Genomic DNA, 25,773 nt, shown 5'->3' on the forward strand with positions numbered 1-25,773 from the left:
AGTGGTTGAGCTCCCTTCTGAGTGTGCCTCAGTTCGCTTCTGCAGATGACGTCACAGATGGCGCAGACCTGCTGTCAGGATTTGAGTATGAAATCCCCCCTCAGCCTCACGTGTCAACACTTCTGTTTCCTAGCTGATGACCTTCTTTTGTGAAGAACAGAAGGTGAGAGGCACTGCTGACAGCTGTGTGTCACCACAGTGAGCCTCTGGTGGTTAAAGCCAGCCGGCCATATCTCCTCTACCTGATCTGGGGCATATGAGAAGCCACCACAGACCGACACACTCCAACCGCCACGCCAGCCCTGACATGATAGACAGGCTCCTCTGAACTGTGAGCTAAAATAGCCTTCCCCTCCGTCAAGCTGCTTCCCAGGAGTGTTCTGTCAGAGTGACCCCCAGAGGCCTAGGGCCTGAAGCAATACGGGCTCACCTGACGCCCACGTGAGCTGCCGTATTTTGCAGTGCACATAACCTGGTATGATCTATTTTCAGAGTGCTGTTATGGAAGAGGGATTCCACTAAAATGAGGGCACTGAGATCCGTGCTTTGTTCCAACTTACAGGGCTCCAGCCAGGCAGTGGTTAAGTGGGGGTGATGAAACTCCCTGGTGGATGTGCCAGTGACTTTTGTCCAAAATGATCAGAGAGCACATTAAATCATTAGCAGAAACTTCGCTGCCTGCTGATTTTACAATGCGGGCAATGAAATTCGTTGCAGAAGCAAAATAGGCCCAATAATATAATTACGGTGCTCTGCCTATGCAGTCGGTGCTAATGCGGTTATTTGACACGGCAAGGCTGCGCTTTCCCCAGAGTGTCGGTGGAGACAAGGTTCGTCCTAATTGGTTCCAAAGCACAGCCTCCCCACCACCATCTTTCCTTAGGACCAGTAATGTTAATTTCCACACGACTGTAAATAGTATTTGCAAACAATACAAACATGGTAATAAGAGGCTAGGTGGGTAATTAATGTGGGTACAAAGCAGCTTATTTGCATTTTTATTTAAAAAACGGCCTTCTTTAAAAAGCAGCTCGGCTTCCTCTCTGCAAAGGAAGCCTTGGTTAAAAAGCACAGCAGTAATTACTCTCTTTAGGGGTTCTTTTATATGTCCTTCAGGGAATTAAAATGAAAAGATAAGCAGAATTATAAAGGAAATCATGTAAAATATGAAATGTACTATAAACACTTAAGTGTATTTACCGTAAGGTAGGCCTACCTTCTTTCTTAATGGAATATTTTAACCAGCTAACAATACACTCCGTTTCATTACAGATGTGGTTAAAAGGTACAATCATCCAGTTACACTATTTCTTCTTACTGTCTTCAGGGGTTATTATGCAGAGATTTGAGAAGTCCTCACTGTAAATTCCATCTGCCTACGTCGTGCTGGAAAAAAAGCCAGGATAAGTCAACAAGTTAAGCTCGGGCCGCACTGAGAAGGGGCGCGCTCATGGCCACCTGTAAAGGCAGCTTTGGAGTGGCGATGCTGTCTATCGAGTCGTAGCTTGCACCTTGCATCTGTGAGGTCAAGAAACAGGAAGTGAGACAACCGATCGGGAGTAGAATTCAGTCTCTACATCTCTCCCATTTTTTTTGTCTTCTGAGACAAGAGCTCACAGAATAGCCCAGGCTGGCCTTTTCTAGCTAAGGATAGTCTTGAATGGCTGATCCTCCTGTCTCTTCCTCTCAAATGCTGAGGTTTCAAGTATTTGCTTGAACCCTGTTCTGCTTCTCTTCCCATCTAAATGCGTGGAGATTTCTGGATAGTGTCCAGGGCATCGAAACCAAGAGTCGATAAGACATCACTGGAGGTCACTTAGTGATCATCACCTAGCTGGTAATAGGCCAACTAGGGCTGCGTCACAGAGTCACATCTCCGTTCACAAAGTCACATCTCTATAGCTCGAGAACAGCATGGTTTGAATGATAGGATTGTCACACAGGTCTAGAGAAGGAGCGGGCTCCTGTAGTCTGCAGCACAAGAAAAGTCTCACAAGGGAGGACAGGATGTTCAAGCTGACTCCTCAGAAGGAAGAGACTTAAGGGTCAGAACGTCTGTGGGCAGGTCAGAAAGTCTGTGTGGGCGGGTCAGAACATCTGTGGGCGGGTCAGAACGTCTGTGGGCGGGTCAGAACATCTGTGGGCGGGCCAGAACGTCTGTGGGCGGGTCAGAACATCTGTGGGCAGGTCAGAACATCTGTGGGCGGGTCAGAACGTCTGTGGGCGGGTCAGAACGTCTATGGGCAGGTCAGAAAGTCTGTGTGGGCGGGTCAGAACATCTGTGGGCGGGTCAGAACATCTGTGGGCAGGTCAGAACATCTGTGGGCGGGTCAGAACATCTGTGGGCGGGTCAGAACGTCTGTGGGGCGGGTCAGTTCACTTGCATCTTCCAGGTGGGGCCAAGGCCCTTGCTCATTGAACAGCTTTAGGTAACTGGAGAAGCATGCATGGGGGGAAGCTCAATGGGACCCCAATGAGCAAAGAGCCCAAACTCAGACTCTGGCCAGGCCATAGATATGTGCACACAGCTAGCTCTTCAAGGAGTATTTACCAGAGGCCTGCTGTCGAGGCGTTGAGTTCGCTATCAGAATTCAAGGTTGAAAGGCAGCTAGCTAGCTGGTGGTAGGGCCCTTGCTCTCGTGCAGAGGGCCCTGTGTCCACAGCAGCACAACATAAGAACCCAGAGCACATCCATTTGGGGATAGTCAAGAACTCACAAGAGAATTAAATAAGGTGTTCATGTATTGTAAGTGCAAATTAAATGGGAAAGAGTAGATATTTAAAGAGGGCTGATTGATGAAACAGAAGCAACTTACAGAAGAGGCGGAGTAAGCACCACCTAGCCCAACACGGAGCACGTTCTACTCCGGGCTAGCAAATCCTTGTCTTTCCTTCCAACATTTTTAAGAGAAACCAGAGCTTTGTAACCTTGAGAAAAAAAAATTTAAACTTAACTTTTAAAAAAAATGTTATTTAGGTAGTCCACAGGGCACCCTTCAAACAAAGCTCCCCTCCAAGGCAACGTCCCAGCGTACAGCAAACTAGAGCCAAGTCACAAAAAGTATGTCTTCGCTCTCATTCACCAGGCACTCCCTCCAAGGACTCCAGGAAACAAACAAAAGATGGCTGGTCGTTCCGGTTGTGTCCGCCTCTCCTCTTCCCCACATCTATGTTGGTATATCCATATGGGGCTCTTGTCTTCTCACCCGGCCCCGGCTAAGCTTTCAACATCCCGAGCCCATTTCTGACAGGAAGACTCGTGACACTGTGCTGCATAAGACCAGACCTTCAAAAGGCCGGCTGGCCAGCCGGCCGGCGGGCACTGCTTTGGAAATACTCGCCTGGTTACATTTATTTATCCTCTGGATAGGATTCGCATGCGATGATGAAGTTTTAAATACGATTTCAAAACGCAAAGAACGGAGATGCGATGAAGTGGGAGAGAAGGGCAGTAAGTTGGTGACAGCCGAGTAAACATCCGGAAAACTGGGTCATTCATACGTGGGCTGCAGCCTCCCTCCACCCCAACCCCCACCCCTAGCCCCCACCCCCGCTAAAGCATGCCAACGACGGTATGAAAAATGGTTTGTGATTTTAAAGAAATATAGCACTCCAAATGTCAGCGTGAGAGAATTCAATAACACTTAATGAAACTTTGGATTTCAAATTAATTACTGATTGACTACAGCATCAGGGGAGAAAACAGCGTCGATCAGAGGAGCTGGGGCAGGCTATAAATCTGGATGGCTCTTTGCAGGACTCGGAGCTGGGATTTCCTGCCCAGGTCAGTAAGGCTCGGCTAATGGGGTTACGGTTCTCTTTGGCGGCCACTGATTGGATTGCCAGACATCACACTGGTGCATACTTTCCAGACTTGGCTTACCTTTTGCTCTTTTCCTTCTTCCTGACTTTATTTTTAGTAACATTTAAACTTATAAAACTGCTTACAGGAGCATGAGATAAAAAGCTAAACAGATCTGAGGGGTGGTGTAAGAGCACATCTGTGGAGAAAGGTACTGGTGGTTTCAGGTATTTGCTCCTACCCTGCCTCTGCGTTTCCCTGAGGGCAGACCATAGCGCCCAGTTCCACAGACAATGGCCTCAACCTTGAGCTTCTGGTCTGATGATCAAGGTGTGAAACAGATACAAACACATGGTGTCTAAACAGCAAAGCTGTTTGTGGTTTGGCCCTCAGGACTTCAAGTCCCAGGGTGCAAGGGCTGAGGAACAACACTCAGGGAGGCCTCAGACAGATCTCCACCGTGTGCGCCATGAGAAAACTAGACTGCGTGGGAGTGAAAGCGCTCGGGAGGCTGGAGTTGCTTGTCCTGCGGCAAAAGCTGGTTTATCAATATGCCATGCTTGCCAGCTACAAAAAAAAAGGAAGATATTTACAAAGTTGAGGTGTGACTTCGGTTTGTTTGTATAAGTCACAAAATCTAAAACGCTCAACCACAGCAGCACTAAGACAGATGAAGAAGAAGTGGAACATTTTGTATGATTACTGCTACAAAATGGACTAAGGAGAGACCATATCAGCCTTTGTAGGAAGAATTTCAAAGCACTGAATGGGCCAGCGGTGAGGCAGCTAAGAGCTACACAGGAAGCCAGGAAGTTTACAAGGTGCTGCCGGGGCGGAGCCCGCCTGGGTCTAAGGTTGCAACTCCTCCTCCACTCCTCCTCCGCCCAGGGACCAGCATCTGTTTTCTTATCCCAGTTTCATACTGAGGAGAGCTAAACACCAGGAGGCTGACAAACCCACCCACCAGGAAAACCAGATCTCTCTGCCCTCGCCCTTCTTGGTACAACTCCCGGCTATTCCTCACCCCATCTTAGTATTCTCTGTGCATCGCTCTTTCAATGCAGCCAAAAGAGATTAATTAAAAAGTAGTCCAAGTCCAGGCATCTCATCCCCCAGGAAAGGCACTCACTCTTATGATCAAATGTCCTATAAATTCTGAGACCTATCTAATAATCACGGCGATTCATTTTCCGCATAGCTGTGCTTACCTCTCTACAACGCTACTCTCAAATCCTCCCTCAGATAAGAATTTCTTCCAAGGATCAAGAACCCGCCTTGCTTTAAATCCCCACCCAAACCCTTCCCCATGTGGGAAATCTATATTAATTCTACCAAACCAGAGCTATCAGACAGCAATCATGTATAGGACTTGAAAATAAAGGACTAAAATTCATAAAAAAAGAATTAACATATTCACAAGGGCTCTGCTCCTGTGTACAAAACAGATATGGAAGGGTTCTTTAAAAGAATGAGATAATTCACAAGGGATGTGCCATATACCATGTACAAAACAGATATGGAAGGGTTCTTAAATGCAATCTCTGAAAATGTTTGGAAAATATATGTATATTTAGCACATTGTCCTAAGCCCAAATAAATATCCTGAAATGGTCTATAATGCTATTCTCTATCAGCTGATATCATTTTGTGTGACCCAAGATGATTACACACACACACACACTGGCATGTACACCCTGGATGTACATCTAACTCTCCAGATCATGATCCGAGGAGCAAGGTGGGGTTGGCCCCAGGCTAGCCTTAGCTCACCAGGCACGTACCCAGCTGGAGGAATGACGCACCTACGGAGAACAAGGCTCCTTTCCTGCCTCTCACAATAATGCCCTGTGACTAACGGTCCAGGTCTTAGGCACTGTTCTGGGTAATGATTCAGTGGTCTAATCTAGGTGCCTAATCCAGATCTCCTCACCAAGGGATGGGGAGGAAGCTGATCAAATAAATTACATTGCACAGTTTCCTCTTTAAAATGAAATAGGGCAGCCTTGAAGCTAACAGTGCCTTGTAGTGTATGCATTTTTAAAGCCAGAGATGCAAGACCTAAGGAAAGGTCATTGAGAAACCCAGTGCTGATAGAAACCACCAGCCTGGGTTCCAAATAAAGTCCACCAAGTATATTTTAGAAGATGACATAAAATGCACTCAAGTGTGGCAAGCCTGTGTGGCAGGAGGCACTCCCCCCACCCATTATCAGCCAGTGCTAAGATTGGATGAAGCATGTGGTGCCCCTGCGAGGTTAATCACCTGGCTGAGGTTGGACCTCTACTTATAAACTGACCAGGGATCCAAATCAAATGGCTTCAAGACTAGTATTCAATATGCTTTCCCTTCACCCCAGTGTGACTGCAGGCAGCCTTGGGAAGGCTGCAGGACCTCAGCCAATCCATCCGAAGTGTGCCTGGCTCACGTGCCTCCTGTTTGAACAACACAAGTGACTGAGTAAGGTGTAGTGGTGATAGAACAGAAAGGCAGGGACTCCAGGAGTAACAGCGCCCAACAGGGATACCTCTGGAGACCAACGCATCACCATGTCTCATCTACTGGACAAATTTTACTGCAAGTGAGAGAAACTCGGTTTACACCAGCTCAGACACAAAGAGAGAGCCGTTATTCTAGAATACAACCAGGGCAAGGATTAAGCTTGAACTCTCTTACCCCACCTCCCACCCACATCTCCTTCCAGGTCCCAGTCCAACAGAGGAGAGGGTGCATTGTGTCCACTGACTCAGGGGCGGCCATGAATGGAGCGAGTGTCCGGCGCGCTGCTGACCACTGCTGATAGAGCATACAAACCCACAATCAGCCCAAACCAAATCATGTAAAATACCTGCAAGTTTCACAGTCTGTGAGATGCAGCCGTGATAAGGGCAGCCACTGGTCCAGATTTCTGTGGTTCATGACAGTTCTGCAGATGGCCTCCCCACCTAGGGTTAAGAATGGACAGGGGAGCCAGCACCGTGGGCCCCTCATAAACTGATTGCACCAACAAAGGTGGGGATGGAGCTAGGAATGACAGTGCTGTGTCACTAGAACTTCAGAGGTGCCCACACCACTCACAAGAGGTGATAAAGAGCAGTCCCACTGGGCTGGGACTCCTGAGAAACTGTCACTACCCAGGTGAGCTGGGCGCCTTAACTTATCACACTATCTGTGGAGCCTGTACCTTCCTGGTCCTAAGGCAGTGGGCAGGAAGCCTTGTTTCTGGCTCTGCTCTGCCCCAAATGTGCTTCCTGCAATACTGTCCTCCAGATGAACGGTTCCCCTCAGCCTCAACGTGGACAGAGAGAGGCTCATCAGCAGCAGTAGGCCAGTCCCTCCCTCAGGAGCTGCCCTTCTCTGATGCCCTGCCCAACTTCATCTTCCTGCCCCATGACCTGGTTCTCCTCAGCCACTCCTGCTCCCCCAGCCCCTTTAATGCATCTTAGCACAATCTAACACGACATCACATTTATTCATCTCTTACGTTATTGAGCATGAGACCAAAATATGATGTAGGGGCTGGAGAGATGGCTCAGCAGTTAAGAGCACTTGTTCTTACAAATGATCTGGGTTCAAATCCCAGCACCCACAATGTTGGCTCACAACTATGAATAACTCCAATTCCAGGGTATCCAACATACTGTTCAGCAATTTATAGGGACAAAGTACATAGACATACATGCAAGCAAAACACTCATGTACATAAAGTAAATAAATCTTAAAAACAATGGGGGGGGTGAGAAGGAATAGTGGTCCAGGGCAAATCCCCTCATATAACTTCAAAGGGTGTGTTCTTTCCCCCACACCCATGGAGTCTTAACCCCCATAGGTCTGCCAGCACCCTGACCTCTGCCTCAGCCAGTGATTTTTTTTTTCCTCCAGCCTGGACTATCTCATGATGGTGCACACCTTACAATCTACTCTATAAAATATTCTGTACTATAATTCTTTTCTAATATCAGCTTCTAACCATCTCCAGATTGTGGTCTTACTTTTTAAATAAAACCCCATTTCTGAAAATCGTATACTCTTACAACTATTTCCCTGGTGTAGCTAAGAGAACTGTTCTACACTGTGATATAAACAAACACCTCTTTCGTTAGTGATCCCCTTTAACCATATTGATTTAATAGACACTGGCAGGTACTAAATTCCATAGAAAGCAGTAGTTGGAAGCCCACGGAAAATGCCATTTAATCAACTGAACACTCCCAGGTTCCCATAACCCTACTGAGGAATCACCGTGAAGGCAGTGATGCTATATTAATTAAATTCTTGGAATGCGTCCATGATGCTTAATGGAAATGAAACGTTAGGAGGCCTCAATGCTTGGGAAACACCCTTCACAGCACCAACATCCCCAGAACCCACCTTCTCCCATGCCTGCCAAGAGATCTGCTTAAATGCAGTCACGGTTATCACATTTTTTTTAAGGAGGAAGACTTAGAGAAATGTTAAGGGGAGAGTAAAAGTTCACCAGCTACCTGCATACTGTTGCGTCTGGGGAGTTGGCTACACGTGATGTATTACAGAGACTTGGAGATCCTTCAACCTCAAGGCAGAAAGCTAAAAACTGGAAAAGCCATGTTCATGCATTCAGTCATTGAACAAACAGGGAGAAGGAAAGACATGCATCCACCCATTGAATACTCGAGTTATCTGTGCTACAATTCCTCAGCAATCGTGGAGATAAAAGTCAAGCTCACAGAAAGCCACCAGGGTGCCCAATGCACACTAAATTACCGATGGCTGAACACCAACACAACGATGAACATGAAAGCATCTTTATCAGGCAAAATAACCTACACCTGTTGAAACTGAGCCTCAAAGAAATTAAAATCTTGGTCCGTCATCGCCCAACCCCAAACTGGCATCTTTGCAGATTCAGCCTCAGATGAACTGCTCTCCCTCGGACACAGCTGCTCATCTGATGTTCAAAACAGCTCATTTCCATTTAATTGATTCTTTTTGGAAGAATTTCAGAATCACAATGGAGTCTAAAGAAAGGATCCTAATGAAAATAAGTACAACAAACAAGATTCTCTTCTTTAGAGGGGTGGGAGGAAGCATGCTCCAGGATTCACAGTGCACAACATGAGACACACGTGTGACAGTAGAGCCCTCAGTTTGTTCAAAAATTGTATTCACTTTTTTCATGTGTGTGCACACATGCCACAGGGCATGCGTGAAGGTAAGAGGGAAAGTCAAAGCAGTTGGTTCTCTCCTTTCCAACCTGTGGCCCCAGGATTTAAACTCGGGTCATCAAAGTTTAGCAGCAAGTGCCTTTACCCAATAAACCATCTAGCCAGTCCTTTGTCTGAAAATTTTGAAAGGAGGAATGTCAAGCTGGTTGGGAGTAGCGTATGCCTTTCATTTTGGCACTCAGGAGAAAGAGGTGGGTAGATCGCTGAGTTCAAAGCCAGCCTGGTCTACAGAGTGAGTTCCAGAACAGCCAGGGCTAGGGAGACACCTTGTCTCCAAAAGAGGGAGGGAGAGCGGAAAGTGGGGAAAATGTTATGTTTCATGTTTACAGGATGTTCTAAAGAGATGTGGGCTGGCAGATGGGGACACAGGCAGGGCTCTGGGATGAAGGGCTTGGGGACAGTGAAGACAGGTGCCTTGCAACAGCTGACTGCATGAAATGTATAAAGAGCTATCCTCCATGTTATGGACAAGAAATGCATGTGAGTATTGGAACATAGAGTTTGACACTGAGAAAGACCTGAACTTCCTGACCATCTAGTTTGACCAAACCAGTGAATTCCAAGACAGAGATGGGAGAAAGAACACAATGTTTAACTCTGGCCTCTATATGCCCATGACCGAACACACATACACACATACACACACACACACACACACACACACACACACCAAATAATCAATTAACACAAGGGCTTGAGATAAGTGCAGCTGTGGAAGGCAGTCCTCAGTCCGGATCTGTGACAGTCTAGCCATCTGCCCTTGTCCATGTACACACGGCAGATTCCTAAACCTGGGAATGCCATGAGCCTCGCACTGGCCAATGGGGTGTGAGCCTTGGTGGCAGTGTCACCTGTGAGCAGAAGCTTAGCTGCAATACAAAAGAGCAAACCTCTTCCTTCCTGTGCACAGCATCCAACTACATGGGCTGCAAGCCCCACACTCCCGTGACACTTGCAGCAACACAGGCTAGAGATTCAGTCTAAACAAGAGAGACCTTGATAGCTTTATGTTCTGGAGAGTCCACAGGGGCTGTTAGATTGTGCATCCTGACTAGCCTGTCCTGACCCACAATTCAGTTGTTTGTTCTGTACATGTGACATTAGCTATCCCGTCCAGGGAGTCTCCCTGAATGTGAGGGCTTAGCACATCTGCTATATAACCCAGCCTTGGCTTTACAGTGGTTTCATTGCCAACCATAAAAACTGTGATAGTTGAACTGTATAAACAAACCAAACAGTGTTTTCACCGTAAAACATGAATGAAATATCAATATTTGCGTTTGCCTTCTCTCAGCAACCGTAATGAGGGTGGAAAATTCATGCCATATGTTTAGAGTAGACGGGGAAAATAGATCCCAACAATTCATCTGTGTGGGTCCCGGCTACACTGTCTAATATTTTTAATCCATCCGTTTCCCTTCACATATAAATCCTCTGCAAAGCATGGACCACTCGAGACTGCCGGTTACTAAATGCACAGTCGTTTCTGCAGAACGACTTGGCTGAGGAGAGTGTGAGCACAGGACGGTTACGAAGCTGGTGGCTCCGCCATGTTGAGAAAGGGCTACGCTACCCTTGCAGAGTTCGGCTTGCTTTCCCAGACTGGAATGTGAAACTGCTTTGAGGGAGACTTAAATAGACAGAGCCGGCCTGGAGCTGCGGGTGCGGATGAGCCCTTGCTCCCGACAGCTCCTATCTCCCCATCCTTAATTCACATATGGAGAAGCACAGAGCATGCTGGGTGGATTGTGCCTGTGAGGACCTTCTGAAATGGTGTGTGTTTGGGGTAAGAGGTGTTGTCTGTAGCTCCGAGGATTGCGACAAGCTCCATCCACACCCAGCGTCACACGCAGAGAGCAATGAGGGATGGTTTTATTTTGAAGCTGTGATTGAGCCCTGGCTGTGAGGCTGCTGAAGCCTGCCCAGACTGTTTGCGCAGGCGTTTAGGATACGAGGCGAAAGGCGCAGAGAATGATTCAATTTTCTCCAAATTGGCTCACGGACCAGAGGTTTGTAGAAGCTGTCACCATCCTGCAAAATCCAATACCACAGTGAGGAGAGTTTCCTTTGAACTTGAAGCCCAGGGACCCAGAAGATGCTGTGTCTGGCCCTGAGGCCGGCCCTGCTGAGGCAGAAGGGCTACTGATGGGAAGAGGAGAGGGCAAACGTGGGAGCCGGGAGAAGTGACAGCAGAGGCTTCCGGCACCACAAGCAGGGCACTGCTGTCCCATTTACACCTGACAATCATCTCGTGATGCAGGGAAGCAATGGCCCATTTCCCTTAGGAAGATGGAGGGCACATGGAAGACCACTGATAGCTAAGATTACCACACAACCTCAGAAATGGAGAGCCAGGGAGGGGTCCAGCCTAACCTCTGTTCTTAACCACTAACCAGCCTGGAAGCAGCAGAAATCAATAAATAAATAAAACTCATCTTTCCAGATAAGCTTGGTGCTGCACGTCTAAAATCCTAGCACCGAGGAGAGACAGGAGGACCAGAAGTTCAATGCCAGGCTGTGTGACATAGGTCTAAACACGTCTGTGCCTTGCACAAGTAAACACTGAGCTCGGACCATAATCAGATCTCAACCCCATCTACCTTCATACTAGATAGACAGACAGACAGATGGACAGACAGACACACACACACACACACACCAGTGTCTTGAATACAATTATTCATTTACACATCTATTGCTATACTCAGCCTCCAGGAAGACAAGGGCAATGAGGAATATATACACATTCTCACAATCCAGTAGACTACATGCATAGATGGTGTCGATAAGTATTTGCTCACTAAATAAGGAGCCCATCCGACAAATGATCAATACACAATGGGATCAATGCTGTAATCAATCAATGCATAATTTAAAAACCAAATGCTAAAGGGGACATGGAAGTGAAAGACGGATGTTGAGGAACGTGAATAGGAAGGCGTGGGGGAAGGGATGTGGGGGAGGTGACTGTGACAAAGTACATTAGACATATGTGTGGAAATATTGCAATGAAGCTCTTTATCATTTAAAGTTAGCATATGCCAATCAGAAGTTAAATAAATGAAACCAAACGCCCTCTTTAAGTCCCTGGGAGGCAGGAAGCTTCCTTCGCTCCCTCCAATAGTGCTCAGCACAGTACCCAGCTGAGAGGGGTGGACTGACAGGTACTTTTGAAATGGGGGAACAAGACAGCAGCCCAGAGAATCCTGGGGAGACTCTGGAGCAAAGATGGGAATGAGCAGAGACTTATGGAGCACAGAACATATGGTAGGTGGACAAGCTGGCTGTGATCCCTCCACACTGAGGAAACAGACTGTGCCAAAGATGCAGGCAGGTGGGAAGGTTGGAGGGTGCAGTGGTTCTGATATAGGGAGGTGGGAAGGTTGGGGGGTGCGGTGGTTCTGATACAGGGAGGTGGGAAGGTTGGGGGATGCAGTGGTTCTGATATAGGGAGGTGGGAAGGTTGGGGGATGCAGTGGTTCTGATACAGGGAGGTGGGAAGGTTGGGGATGCAGTGGTTCTGATATAGGGAGGTGGGAAGGTTGGGGGTGCGGTGGTTCTGACACAGGGTGGTGGGAAGGTTGGGGATGCAGTGGTTCTGATATAGGGAGGTGGGAAGATTGGGGGTGTGGTGGTTCTGACACAGGGAGGTGGGAAGGTTGGGGTGCGGTGGTTCTGATGGCTTGGACAAGGAGCAGAGATGGCTGAGTGGCTGGACATGAGCTGGACAGGCCGGTGAGGCCATTCTGAATGTGGACCACAAGTGAGGTTTTATTTTCTTTTATCTTGTTTGCATGTGTAGTGTGCATGCACACATACACACACTCACACACATACACACACACATGTACACATGTGCACACACTAGTGCAAGTTGGATGGAGAAGACGACCTTGACTGACACTCCTGAGGCGCTGTTCATCTTCTTTTGGAGAGAGGGTCTCAGTAGCCTGAAACTTGCAAAGTAGGTAAAGCTGGCTGGTCACTGAGACCCCGGGATCTACCTGTCTCTATCTCCCCAGAGCCGGAATTAAAAGTGTGCACCAACAAACCCAGGCTTCTGTAATATAAGTTCCTGGGACTGAATTTAAATCCTCATGCTTGTAAGATGTCTCCCCAGTCCCGCTGGGCTGGCTTTCAATTGTTTCTCATCTCTGATGTCACTTGGATATTATAACCAGGCATCAATTGTTTCTCCTCTCTGACGTCACTTGAATATTATAACCAGGCATCAATTGTTTCTCCTCTCTGACGTCACTTGGATATTATAACCAGGCATCACTCTGGTATCACTCTTAGTTCCTGGTGAGTGACACTGCAGTTGATCCTCACAACCTTGGCAACTATTTGGGTACTACTGGCACAGCATGTCATAGACACAACGGGAAGCCAAGGGTATCTGGCTCTCATGTGCTACAAACAGGACTAAGACTCTGGACAGACCTAAGGCTGGGTCTGTTGCCTAGACCTGCACAACGTCCAACCCTGTTAGACTTCTGCAGCCTTCCCAGACACCCAGTCCGGTGCCCAACAGATGAAGATGTATGGACGCTAAATGAATCCTTCCCAACAACCATTGGGCTGACTTTGGGTGCCATTTATTCTTCGTTAAATAAAGTCTTCATATACTCCAGTTTGTCCACTTACAGATTTAAATATATATACTATGTTTTTTTTTTTTAAAAAAAAATCTATATTTAATTATACATGGCATCAATGAAATTTCACTTGGGGAATGATAATCCAACATAAACAAATGCTTCCAATTCTGGAAAAGCAGTAATTTAAACTAAATTACTATACTATCCAGGAAGGAAAAAGAATGTGTTCTCGTCATAGGAAGAAGAAGTATTATCTGGTCTTTGGTGGCCCCAGACGATCAGAAGAGAACAGCAGCAGCAAAAGGCTGCATCCACCCTGAATTCTTCCTCCCGTGGCTCGGCTCTCACTGCTGATCCAGGCTGCAGTGTGCGCTGCCTGCCCTGGCCTGACTTTCATTAAGCTTTAAAGTCAATTAAGCCACGAATTGGAACAATCATTCCTCCTTTGCAAAGTATTGATATTTGCCCCCCAGACGCTTTAGGGCTTTTCCAGCACTCGAGAAGAGATTTATGTTAGACAATTTCTTTCTGATTAAAACAAATCATAGCTCAACAATTCTAATTTCTTCCTTTCTAAGCAAGAAATGACCAGGGGACATAAGGAACAGAGAGTCTGCTCCCTCATCCTGCCCAGGCCGGTCCAAGAGAACACTCCTTAAGAGGCTGCCAGGAAAGTTTCCAGCTCTACCGCCTTGCCCTGTCTTTGTCTGTCCTGCCTGTGTTGCCAGCTCACTTAAGTTCTGTTTTCTTCTGCTTCCCTCTGTCTGTCTGTATCCACGCACAGGCACATGCATATATTCTCGGCAAACTTTACCACTTGTCAATTTGAACACTTATTAACCAAAAAGCAAGTGGAATGTTATTCACGCAGCTAACCCTTGTTCTTTCTTCTGACCTGAGCAACGGGTAACCAGAGAGGTTTTATGTTTGCCTTCTCAAACTCTAACCATATCTTGGGCGTTTTAAAACAATGACAGAAGCAATTAATCCCAGCAGAAGCAAAGAACCAAATAGCCATCCAAGCCCCTGCCCTCCCTGTTTATATACACTCATGTGAGGACCAAAGGCCTATGGAATCTATCTGCTGGCCTTCAGCTTCCTGTGTAAGCATCCCTGAGTGTCTGTCCTCACACTGTGGCCTCCGGAATGCTAGGACACCAGTGTGTCCCACATGCCTGGCTAGACTTTTATCTCAGCCCCTCTGCTCTTCAGTACAGCCTCTGGGGCCGATCTTTCTGTGTAAAGGTTCTCCTTCCCGTCCCTCGAGGTTGTTTGCTTATTAGTCCACTCTCCATCACAGTCAGGCCTCCTAAGACCAGTATGAGCGGGAGAGGCTGGCTACTTATAATCAATGAAGGATTAGTAATGTCCAACGAACGGGAATAAATCCTGTAATACAGTATTCCACAAATAGTTACCTGTTCTTGAACAGGTTAGAAGCCAGTTGAACTGGAGACCCCAGAAATAAACAGGCTAATCAACTCACAAAGCTCAAAACTTTAGAAACGTCTGGTTATATATACCTTGTACTGGTCACTTTTCCAAAGGTAACCAAGCACTGGATTGTACTATCTGGACTGCAGTGTCCATGTCTCCGTCATCAACCTTTACTGCCCACTTGTCCTTCTCATGAGTATTGAGTAATGCCTCCTGTGCCAGGGTATTTCGTAGCAAAGAGAGGATGTGGCAGAAGAACTGGGCAAGCAGGAGAGCCCATGACTGTGGCATCTGTGAGTTTGCACACGGTTCTAAATACCTCTGTGCCTTAAGAGCTTTTCAGGAAACCAGAATTCATTAATTCAGTGTGCAGACAGGACCATCATGAACATGTGTGCTGAACGAAAGAACTTGAAGTACTTAACACAGCAACTAAACCATCATGCTAGCTTCCATTCTTATTACTAAGATCCCCAACTTAAGAGGGCTTGACCAAGGGTCAGTGGGATGGAGCCTAAGGTGCAGGTGCTTTATCAGGGCTGGAAATCTCTTAGATGGCTCAGGATCTGGGCTAGGACAGGATTTAACTTTGTAAGCAAAGATAAAACTGTATACCTACCCGCTTAGCAAAAACAAAGAAAGGGAAACCAGGTGGTGATGTGTCTCAACTTCTGCGTGTACCCAGATTTCCGTGAGTCCCCGCCTCCAGAGACTCTGAATTGGTGGTTCTGGTCAGAACCCAAGAATCTGCATGGCTAGCATGTTCTCAGGTGATGCTGATTCAGCCTTGAAAAGCACTCTGTGAGTTTCTGTGAGCACTGGAAACCACGGAGATTAGTCAATGAGACACCGCAGAGAGCAGTACAGATGCCTCCTTGCTCTCCCTACCTTAAACACAGCAACCTTCCCAGCCTCCTTTACGCTTACATTTTTGTCTTCTTTTTGCTTTCAATTTGGGGTTGGTTTTAAGCATCCTGTAATTCATCAACCAATTCTCTCCTGGCTACACATTCCAAGTAATTAAAGTTCAGTAATGACTGAGTCTTTCTGCTCCAGCACCTGCATTTCATTTGTTTATTTTCCCAGAGTCATAAATCTGAAGGGCTGTCAAAGTGCCATAATATTAGTGCAATAATCAAAGTTAATTAGTCCCTCTCAATAAACAACAACAAAGCTATTACAAAGCTGCATTGAAGTTCCTCCCAGCCTAACGGGTTGCAGACTGCCTTGTAGTCGAAACAACTGGAGATCCCAGAATTGTTGAGTGAATAAATGTGGTGTTCCTCCACCAGTTAAAGACAAACTGTGCCCTCGGTGAGTGCTGATTCATTAGCTCCAGGGAAGGCAAAGCAGGCCCAAGCTCCCGCAGCTGCTGCCTGCTGCAAGATTCAGGGGCTGAGGTCCCCCAGTCGTACCATGAGCATCCCAAGCTTCAATAATAAAAGAGGGACAAGGGTTGCAAAGAAATGAGAGGGGGCAGTCTCGCCGCCAACTCTCAGTAACCTGATAGCTTCAATAACTTTGGATTTATTATTTAGGGAATTTGAGAGATGCGTGTATTAGTTGGGGTCTGAGCAGGGAGCCAATAGCACTCTGGGGAAGTGTGCAGACCTCTGGCTGGTGGCTCAGGGAAGAAGATGCTGTTTTCACTATAAGGGAGGCCTTTCTAATTAATTCACACAAAGCCAGGATGGGATGACTGTGTTGGCCCATGCAGAAGGGAGGCCCCTAACCTGGGATGCTGTAACATGCAAGGCACCTGGGAAGACACTTCAAACTTGAGATGCCTTTCACTTTGAGGAGCTCACTGGGTCGCAGGATCCAGTCTGTCTCAGAGATGGCTTCTCCGCTGGAGGCCACGGCTCCTGTATTAATTACCACTGTTTTCCCCAAAAGCATATGACTCAAGACTGTACACATTCTGTATCTAATCAAGCCTAGCAGGTCATAAGGTGGGGAATGGTCTAGCCATTGCATGATTCTGAAGGAAGAACTTAGCATGGAAATCTAAAGGGCCATGGTAGCAACTGGGTAACAGAAGGCTGAGCTGGCAAGAGGTTCTGAGTGGGTTCAAACTAGCATTGAGGTGGTGAAGACTTCACATGACTGCTTGACTGTTCTCCCAATATGGTGGCCTAAATCCAATGACACAAGACAGTGTGCCAAGAAGACGCCAGCGTGCCTTTCGTGAACTTTCACCTTTCTTGGGAGTTGCCCTCCATCACCAGCAGCACAGGGACCTCGCTGAGAAAATTCACCAGCTCCACCTCACACGGGTGAAGCAGAGGCAGGCTCCAGTCTTGAAAGCAGAACTGTCAAAGAATGGATGCACAGGCTTTGATGCCACTACATCACACCTGTAACACTTCCTTCTGAAGAATTCTCAAAACTCAGCTGCATCTACATCCTCCACATGACAGGGACGGGGACAGACACCCGGTCTCACAAATCCCCTGGGGATGTGGGATGGGTTCTGCGGGCTCCACTTCTCTCCAGCACTAGCCCCGGCCAGCAAGGCCAGCCCAGCTCCACGTCATGCAAGACTGTACCAGTACAATCACCTCTCTACCTCCTAAGGACGGAAGGGGGCTCCGGTCTTTCATCACAGTTCATTTCAGTGCTGGGAAGATGAGGAGATCCAATAGAAGGAGAGCTTAGAAGTGTCTCTCTCACTCCCTCCTTCCCTCCCCCTCCCTCCCTCCCTCTTTCTCTCCCTCTCCTTCTCCCCCCTCCACCCCCATCTCTTCAATTTCTCTGTTCTTTACCATGAAGAGACATGGTGAGCTATAAAACAGGAAGACAGTCCTCACAGAGATCCTGAGCAAGCAGGCCCAGTGGTCAGATTTTCAGCTTCTGCAAATGCATACTGCTTGAGCCCACGGCCGATGGCATATTTATAAGGGGAGCCTGAACTAGAACAAGGGAGAATGACACACTTTTTCAAGATGCGTGAATGCATCTGTCTAATTCGGGAATCCGTGTTGGACAATGGAGCACAGAGCTTTCTGGATTGCAACGTGCTAGGCTCTGTGCAGAAGAGCTCTGTGTGGCTATACTCTGTCCTTGTGATGACCCTGAAAGATGCCACTCATGCCATTCTACCAGACACAAGCGAGGAGCACCGGTGGGCAACTGTTTGTGTCATAATTTGATCCCAAGTCTCTAGGACTTCAGAGCAAGGACCTAAATTAGTCCTGTTTTAAATACTTCTCTTGGGTTAACCTTGACCTTCTGCACTTGTGCTGGCCAGCCTGAGACCCCATCTTCAGTACTGCTGACCTCTATTTGCCCTTGCCTGGATGGTTTGATCAGCACAGTGACTATTTCTCTTCTATTTAATCTAATATACACTACAGCTGAGGCACTCTGGATGCCCCACGATAAACATGAAAAACAGTCCCAAGTATATTTTTCCCCCTCTTAAATAACAGGCTAAAAGCTGAGTGGTCAGATGCAGGCCTTGCAGCTACTGGCTGGGTACCCTCTTAAGATGAAATCTGTCTTCTCAGACTGTGTCAAAACTGCTTAATAAGAACCCAGGGGAGCCCACATTATTGAAAGGATGGATCTTCTTTGGGCTGCACACAATTGGGGGTGATGGTTGGGAGCCAGCCACCTGTGCTTCCTGCTTGTCCTCTTAAAATTCTGCGGTGAACCACGGCCTTTGTTATATAATGGTTATAATGGATATAAAGTTCGAAAAGATTCAGTTCAAGACTGCCAGGGATGGCCAGGAAGAAAAAAAAAAGAAGATACAGAAATAGTGATCAAAGAATGAACGGTAGATACAGTCAAGAGTAAGTCAATGCAGAATTTTCAGAATGAGAAATGAGATGGAAAAGTCGGAGGAGAAGGACCAGGCACAATTTTTCAGACATTCTGAAGACAGAGAAAACTCAGAATATTTTAGCAACCAATTATGTCGACGAGAGGATGAATAATTTATTAACTGATAAAGAATCTTTCCTGGGCCTGTGACAAGAAAGGTCAACTGGGCAACTTAAGCAGAACAGTAAATACACTACATAGCACTTAACAAGGGAGGGAGGGGCGGAAGGCAGGATGCAGACTCCTTTGACCCAGTTATCAATGACATCAAATTACAAAGAGCTAGGGAAGTTCCTTCCTAGGTAACCACAGGTACCCTCATGTTACTGACACATTTCCCATCATGAGACACTGACACACACACACACACACACAGATGAAGCACTTTGAATACAGTATCAGGCTAAGTTCTTTAACAAGCCTAGTCAAGACTAGGAATGTGTGGCTCAGCTGAGAGAGCGGCTTGTCTGGCAGGTATGAAGTTCAATCCTAGCGCCAGAAAAACTGGATGTGATAATGCAAGGCAGTGTGATCTAAATCCATGAGAGGTCAAAGGGGGAGGAGGTGTCAGAAGTTCAAGGTCACTTTTCCCTACAAGAAAACCAGAGATGGCTCAGTGGTTAAAGGGCTTTCTCTGCAAGCCTGAAGCTCTGAGAGGGGATACTCAGAACACACAAAAGAGTAGATGTAGCAGCATGGCCAGCTCAGCATTCCACTGAGAAGTAGAGACAGAAGCTCCCAAGCCAGCTACCCTGGCTAGCTCACGCTGTGGCAAATAAGCTACCCTTTCTCAAACAAATGGAAAGCAAGCTCCAATACCCAAGACTGTCTTCTGACCTCTACATGTGCACCATGGCATGCGTGTACCTGCACTCACACATATCAACAAGTCCATACTCATGCATACACAAACACACTCAACTCACAGACACAGACAGGCACATATGGAGGTTACTGGTTAAGAGCACTGACTGCTCCTCCAGAGGACCCGGGTTCAGTTCCCAGCACCCACATGGCAACTCACACCTGCCTATAGCCCTAGTTCCAGGGGATCTGACACCTTCACACAGACATTCACAGACAAAATACTGATGCAGGCATGTATGTATTTAGACAGACAGACAGACAGACAGACAGACAGACATATGAATAAAGAAAACTCGGGCCAATCATTGGAACAACACACACCAGGAATTTTAGATTAGGTAACAGAATGACTGAGAATTGGGGTGATGTAGTTTCAAATTCAGAGTCCCTACTCATCCCTCAGGAATTACACACCTCTTACCCAGCCCCCAAAAGCCTTGGCTGTCAGATGGTGTATGTATTTCACTGCTAGTGCTAAGCACATCACATCGCATATAGACACCTCAATGTCATATGAAGATGACAGTAAATGACACGTGATAAGGTCCCAGGGTGGAACATTAGAACTTATCCTTGTCTTCTGCTGTAAGTGCTATGTTTACTGGCTCAAGCAAAAAGCTTACATAGCTGCTGCTGCCTCACAGAATTGTTTCTACCATATTTTACTTACTGAAATCCAATACTGTGCAGAAAAACAACTTTTAAAGCAAATAAGTGAGAAAATCCAGAGGCTGATTTAGGATGAACTTTTCCTAGTAGCTTACTGTAGTGGTTTGAGTAAAAACGGACCTCATAGACCCAAGTTTTTGAATGGTTGGCCCAAAGACAGTGGCACTAAGGAGGTGTGGCCCTGTTGGAGGAAGTGTGTCACTGAAGGGCAGACTTTGCTGCAGCTACTGTGAGCCCAGTGTGGCTCACGATCTCCTGCTGCAGACTGAAGATCACGAGGTAGAACTCACAGCTCCTTCTCCAGCACCATATCTGCCTGCTTACAGCCATGTTTCCCACTATCATGATAATGGGCGAATCCTCTGAAACTGTAATCCAGCCCCAGTTCAGTGTTTTCCTTTATAAGAGCTGCCACGTTCCTGGTGTCTCTTCACAGCAATAAAACCTTAACTAAGACACTCAGCTATAATCTTAATAGTTTTGTGAGTTTGTTTAGCTGACATTCAGAACAACAAGATGAGCTTTGTATCTTGGACTATCTCAGATAACAATCATGTTTTCCAAGGTAAGCAACTAACTTGGGCAGAAAGCTTCTAGGTCAGCCACCCCACATACAACCTACACACACACACACACACACACACACACAAACACACATACAAATATATACATACAACTTACATGCATGCATACATGTGTACACAAACACATACAATCACACCCACAAACTCAGACACATATGCATGCATGCAGATACATATACATGCACTCACATGCACACAGCCACACAGCCACAGACATACACACACACACACATACACACATAAACACACACAGGTGCTCACATTGTATGAGAAGACATCAACCCTCATACCTTCCATCTGGAAAAACGAACTGCCATATGTAAGCTTTTCGTATCAAAAGGGACTAAGAGAAAATTCCCACACCCACTGAGGCTCCATCAGCTCAGAAAGTTGCCGGGTGGCTCTGGGATAGCCAGAAAGGTGCTGGACTCCGGGGAACTTCTTAGAGCTGCGACTGAGCATGCCACACTATCACCCACACTTAATGCTACAGCATGAGTGAATAGGGTGTCTGTGGTGCTGAAGGCTCGGCTGTGTAGGGGTGGCAGCACACACCATTAACCCCCATGTTCAGGAGGCAGAGGCGGCATGGGAGCGACCTGGTCTACAGCATGAGTTCTAGGCCAGCTAGGACTACACAGTGAGAGACCCTGTGTCGAAAAACAAAAATCTAAGCCAAGTGTCAGTGGTGCTTGCCCGACAGAATGGCTGGCACCACGTCCTCCACATGTAAAGCCCCGACTTCTGATGCCCACGACGAAGGCTATCAGGACACAACAGCGCCATAAGACATGGAAAACGACACCATCAAAAACTGGAGTGATTTAGCTCTGCAGCACTGGATCAGGTGGCTACGTTCAAGGCGGCATGTGTGCTCTCTGCCACATACACATCCTACTAACTGCCGTCACTAATAAATAGGTCTCTGTCTCTCTCTCTCTCTCTCTCTCTCTCTCACACACACACACACACACACACACACACACACACACACACGCCCCTCATCCCCCTCCCTTCTCAGTAACCACTGCTTGCAGTTCCTGGTGAGTGAGCCCTTAACAGCATTTCCTGGATATATGCAAAGGGCAGATGTTTGTAAACACAAAGGGAAAGGCAATCATATAAATAACTAAGATGGCTTTGCGGACAACAGTTGAGTGCTAATATGAAGTGCACTGGAAAATACTAATCAACCAACTAAGTGTGCATCTATCAAAATGTGAGAGTCCAGACATGAAAAGCCTGGGAAACAATTCTTCGTGACTCGGCTCAAATCGTGTGGGTAAAGGTCCTCTTTACAGTTCCCCTTCCAGCCACTTGTGGACGGTGAGAAAAGCAAGCTTCACGATGCTCTGCATGTGTAAGTAAGAAACTAGCAACTCCATCACTGCTATCAACTAAAGCAGCTGGCATTTAACTGAGCACTTAATCTTTATCTACTAGGTGTTAGCACTTTACCTACCCATAAGTCTTTGTGTTTATCACAAACCACCTCTGCCTTGAAACACACACTATACTCTGCATTTTACAGATGGAGAAGCTGAAATTTCCAAAAGTTCAGACACTTTACCAAGGTCACAGTTTGCGTATCTGTTTCTAGTCTTTGCCAACATACTACAGCTTTATTTTTTACTATTGTGTATCCCTGTGCGCCTGTATGTAAGTCTATGCATGTAAATGCAGGTGCCCAGAGGCCAAAAGAAGGAATTGAGTTCCCTGATCCTGGAGTTATAGTCAATTGTGAGTTGCCCGATCTGGGCATTGAGACTGAAACTCCGGGTTCCCCACAAGAGCAGTGCACACTCTTACTCACTCTCCAGACCTACAATATCTTTTTATAACCATGATAATTAGATCAGCTAGATAATTAGATCAATGACAGCTCTAGGCCCTGGTAGACCCAAGGCTATATCTAGTGGTGCACATCGGGAGCCTCGCCACTTGAGGGACTAAGCAGGGGAGTGGTAGGTTCAAGGCCAGAACAGCCTACATAGTGAGTTCCCAGCTAGAACCCCATCACGAGGAGGAGGAGGAGGAGGAGGAGGAGGAGGAGGAGGAGGAGGAGGAGGAGGAGGAGGAGGAGGAAGGGGAGGAGGGATTAGGCTATGTCGATGTTTATGAGTTGCTTTCTCTAAATATGACTGAAACTAATGATGCCAAAGGAGCTGAAGCAAAGACTGAAAGAAAAAAACAACCCAACAACAACTTAGGAGGGAGAACCAGCTGATCCTCAGGCAGATGGCATAAACAAGGGCCCTTTCCCTGAGCTCACAAGCTATGTGGCTCTGAGCACCGCCCTTCTTTGGCACTTACCCTTGGCTCCCCTGTGAAATGAAGACTAGGCTTTTGTTATGGTAGTGGATTGTTACTCCTGGACAGTCTATGGCAGGAATTCCATGAATGAGGACAGTCAGCTGCCCCAATACTGAGAACTGAGAAAAATCATTCCACTGGCTAAGACACAGGCATGAAGCACTGGGAACATGGAGATCCTGGAAGGTACAGCGGAACTTGGGTGGAAAAGCCTTCGGTGGAACAAGCCGGGTGGATGAAGGAACTGGCACCATCTCCAGAACCAAGCTAAAGACGCCGACAGAGCCTTGGCACCTGAAGGTCAATATCGAGCCAAAACGCCCAGGGACTTTTGAATGAGCTCTTGCTGCAACCAAGATACCCTGGCCCACTCAGAACCTCCCACAGGGTGGCAATATGTCCTACTACGTCCCCAGCCAGGCATGGCCCATCCCAGGGAAAATATGATCACATTCAAGCTGGCTTGCGAACTGAAAACCTGCAGTGGATTAAACTGACCCTGACAATCCTCTGAAATACCAGACCAGATCCCTGCGCAGAGACCAGGAATCAGGAGGAGTTTGAAGAAAATCAGACGGGCAGTGTCAAGGGTGAGCGTGTGGGGGAGGTGTGGGGGCCAAACATAAAGGTGACAGTACTGGGTCTCTACATTGCACTGACAGGGAAGGCAGTGACAGGAAATGGTAACTGTGGCTTTAGTGCTAAATCTGGGCCTCTGTAATGACCACCTTGGGTGAATGAGGAATACCCAGAGAACAAGTGCCCCAGTGAGATATGACCAAAGGGCTGAGTTTGTACAGTCCAAACCCTCCAGGATGCGATTTCAGTGCTTGAAACTACATGAGATACATTTGCTTCCACTAGTGTTTCTTGTTCTCAGGCCCCTAATTTGAATGTTTCCAGATAATCATTCCTCTAGGATTGCTATTCCACATCAAGAAACTGTCTGGTGAAACTACTCGGTGATAATTCCCATCATCTGAAGCTGGCTCACAGGGACACCGTCAGGGCTTAACATGAAAGGAGGAGAGAGTACATGCTGGGATCATCTCATTAAACCTTCTTCATTAGAGATGGGCCAGATGTATTAAGAGACTTCCCCGAGGTAGATCCAGGAATTTCTGCCTCTGTGCATCAAACGGCGGTGGAATCAGGACAAGTGTGGTGGCTTATGCCCATAATTTCAGAACTCAGGAGATGGACACACACTGTAAGTTCAAAGCTAGCCTGGGCTACACGGTGAGATCCTGCCTTAAAAAAAATTAATTAATAATAATAATAAGAAGAAAAAGAAGAAGAAGAAGAAGAAGAAGAAGAAGAAGAAGAAGAAGAAGAAGAAGAAGAAGAAGAAGAAGAAGAGAGATGGCAACAGAGATGGATGATAGAGAAATGGAGATACAAATTGGTAACAGACAGATGGTAGGTAAACAGAAGATAGGTAGCTAGATGATAGATAGATAGATAGATAGATAGATAGATAGATAGAAGACAGGCAGACAGATTCAGATAATACAGAATTGGTAGGGGAGAGATAGACAGTAGACTTAAATAGATGATAAACAGATAAAAGAGATAGATGAAAATAGAGGATAGATAGATTTAAGATATCAAAATTGAATGCCTACAGATCAATTTTGTCTGTTCCCATCTGTGGTACAGTCTAAGAGAAAGATCACTTCAAAGATGAGAAGCAACTGAACTAGGCCATCCCCTTCTAGACCAGCTTCAACGTTAAGTCCTTGTACGGTATTCTAACGGCAGAATCACTGAAGTCAATGGAATCATTCCAATTTGAAACACATCATTCAATTGAGCAAAATCTGAGAAGTCTAATCATCCTTGAGACACCAGGAGAGCTATTCCACCCAATCAACAGGAGCAGACACGCAGCATCAACTACACCACCAACATGTTACCTGCATATGTAACCCAGTGAAGAGAGGAACTCACTGCTAAGGTTCAGCCCCATGGGTAAGTCAAAGACTTAAATATCAAAAGGGGCTCACATACTTTAGACCGAGTTTCACATGAATTTATGAGAAAGTCTGATGCAGGTGACAGAGGATGCTGTATCACTTGTAATCACACAAGAATGCTAACAACCTTCCCACACCCCAGATGGGACCCTGGTTAACTTAATGTATAAGCACACACTGGAATAGCATGTAACCATTAAAGAGAATGAAGTTGAATGGTTTGGAGGCACCATGTCCCCCCAAAGGTTCTTATATGAAGACGTATTCTGTAATGCAGCAGTGCTCATATGCAGAGCTTTGGGGGGCGGGGGGGGGGTGAAATTAGGTCAGAAAGATTCTGACTTCCTGGATGGTCAGGTCTACTGATGGATTCAGAATCGGATAGTATGGTTAGGAGGTGCTGGATATTATAGAGGGGCAACTAGTAGAGTAAAATAGACAGACCACCAGGGCATGAGGTGTCCCAGAGGATACACAGAAGCCCCAAGCAGTCTC

General features: G+C 46.7%; 1 protein-coding gene across 2 annotated transcripts in view; it reads right to left on the reverse strand.

Annotated features, from left to right (window-relative positions):
* Wwox (WW domain containing oxidoreductase) overlaps positions 1-25,773 on the reverse strand; it is a 925,836-nt gene that overhangs the window by 847,145 nt on the left and 52,918 nt on the right. The gene's annotated exons all lie outside the window — the stretch shown is intronic.

Source organism: Apodemus sylvaticus, chromosome 21, assembly GCF_947179515.1.
Source record: "Apodemus sylvaticus chromosome 21, mApoSyl1.1, whole genome shotgun sequence".
NCBI lineage: Eukaryota > Metazoa > Chordata > Mammalia > Rodentia > Muridae > Apodemus > Apodemus sylvaticus.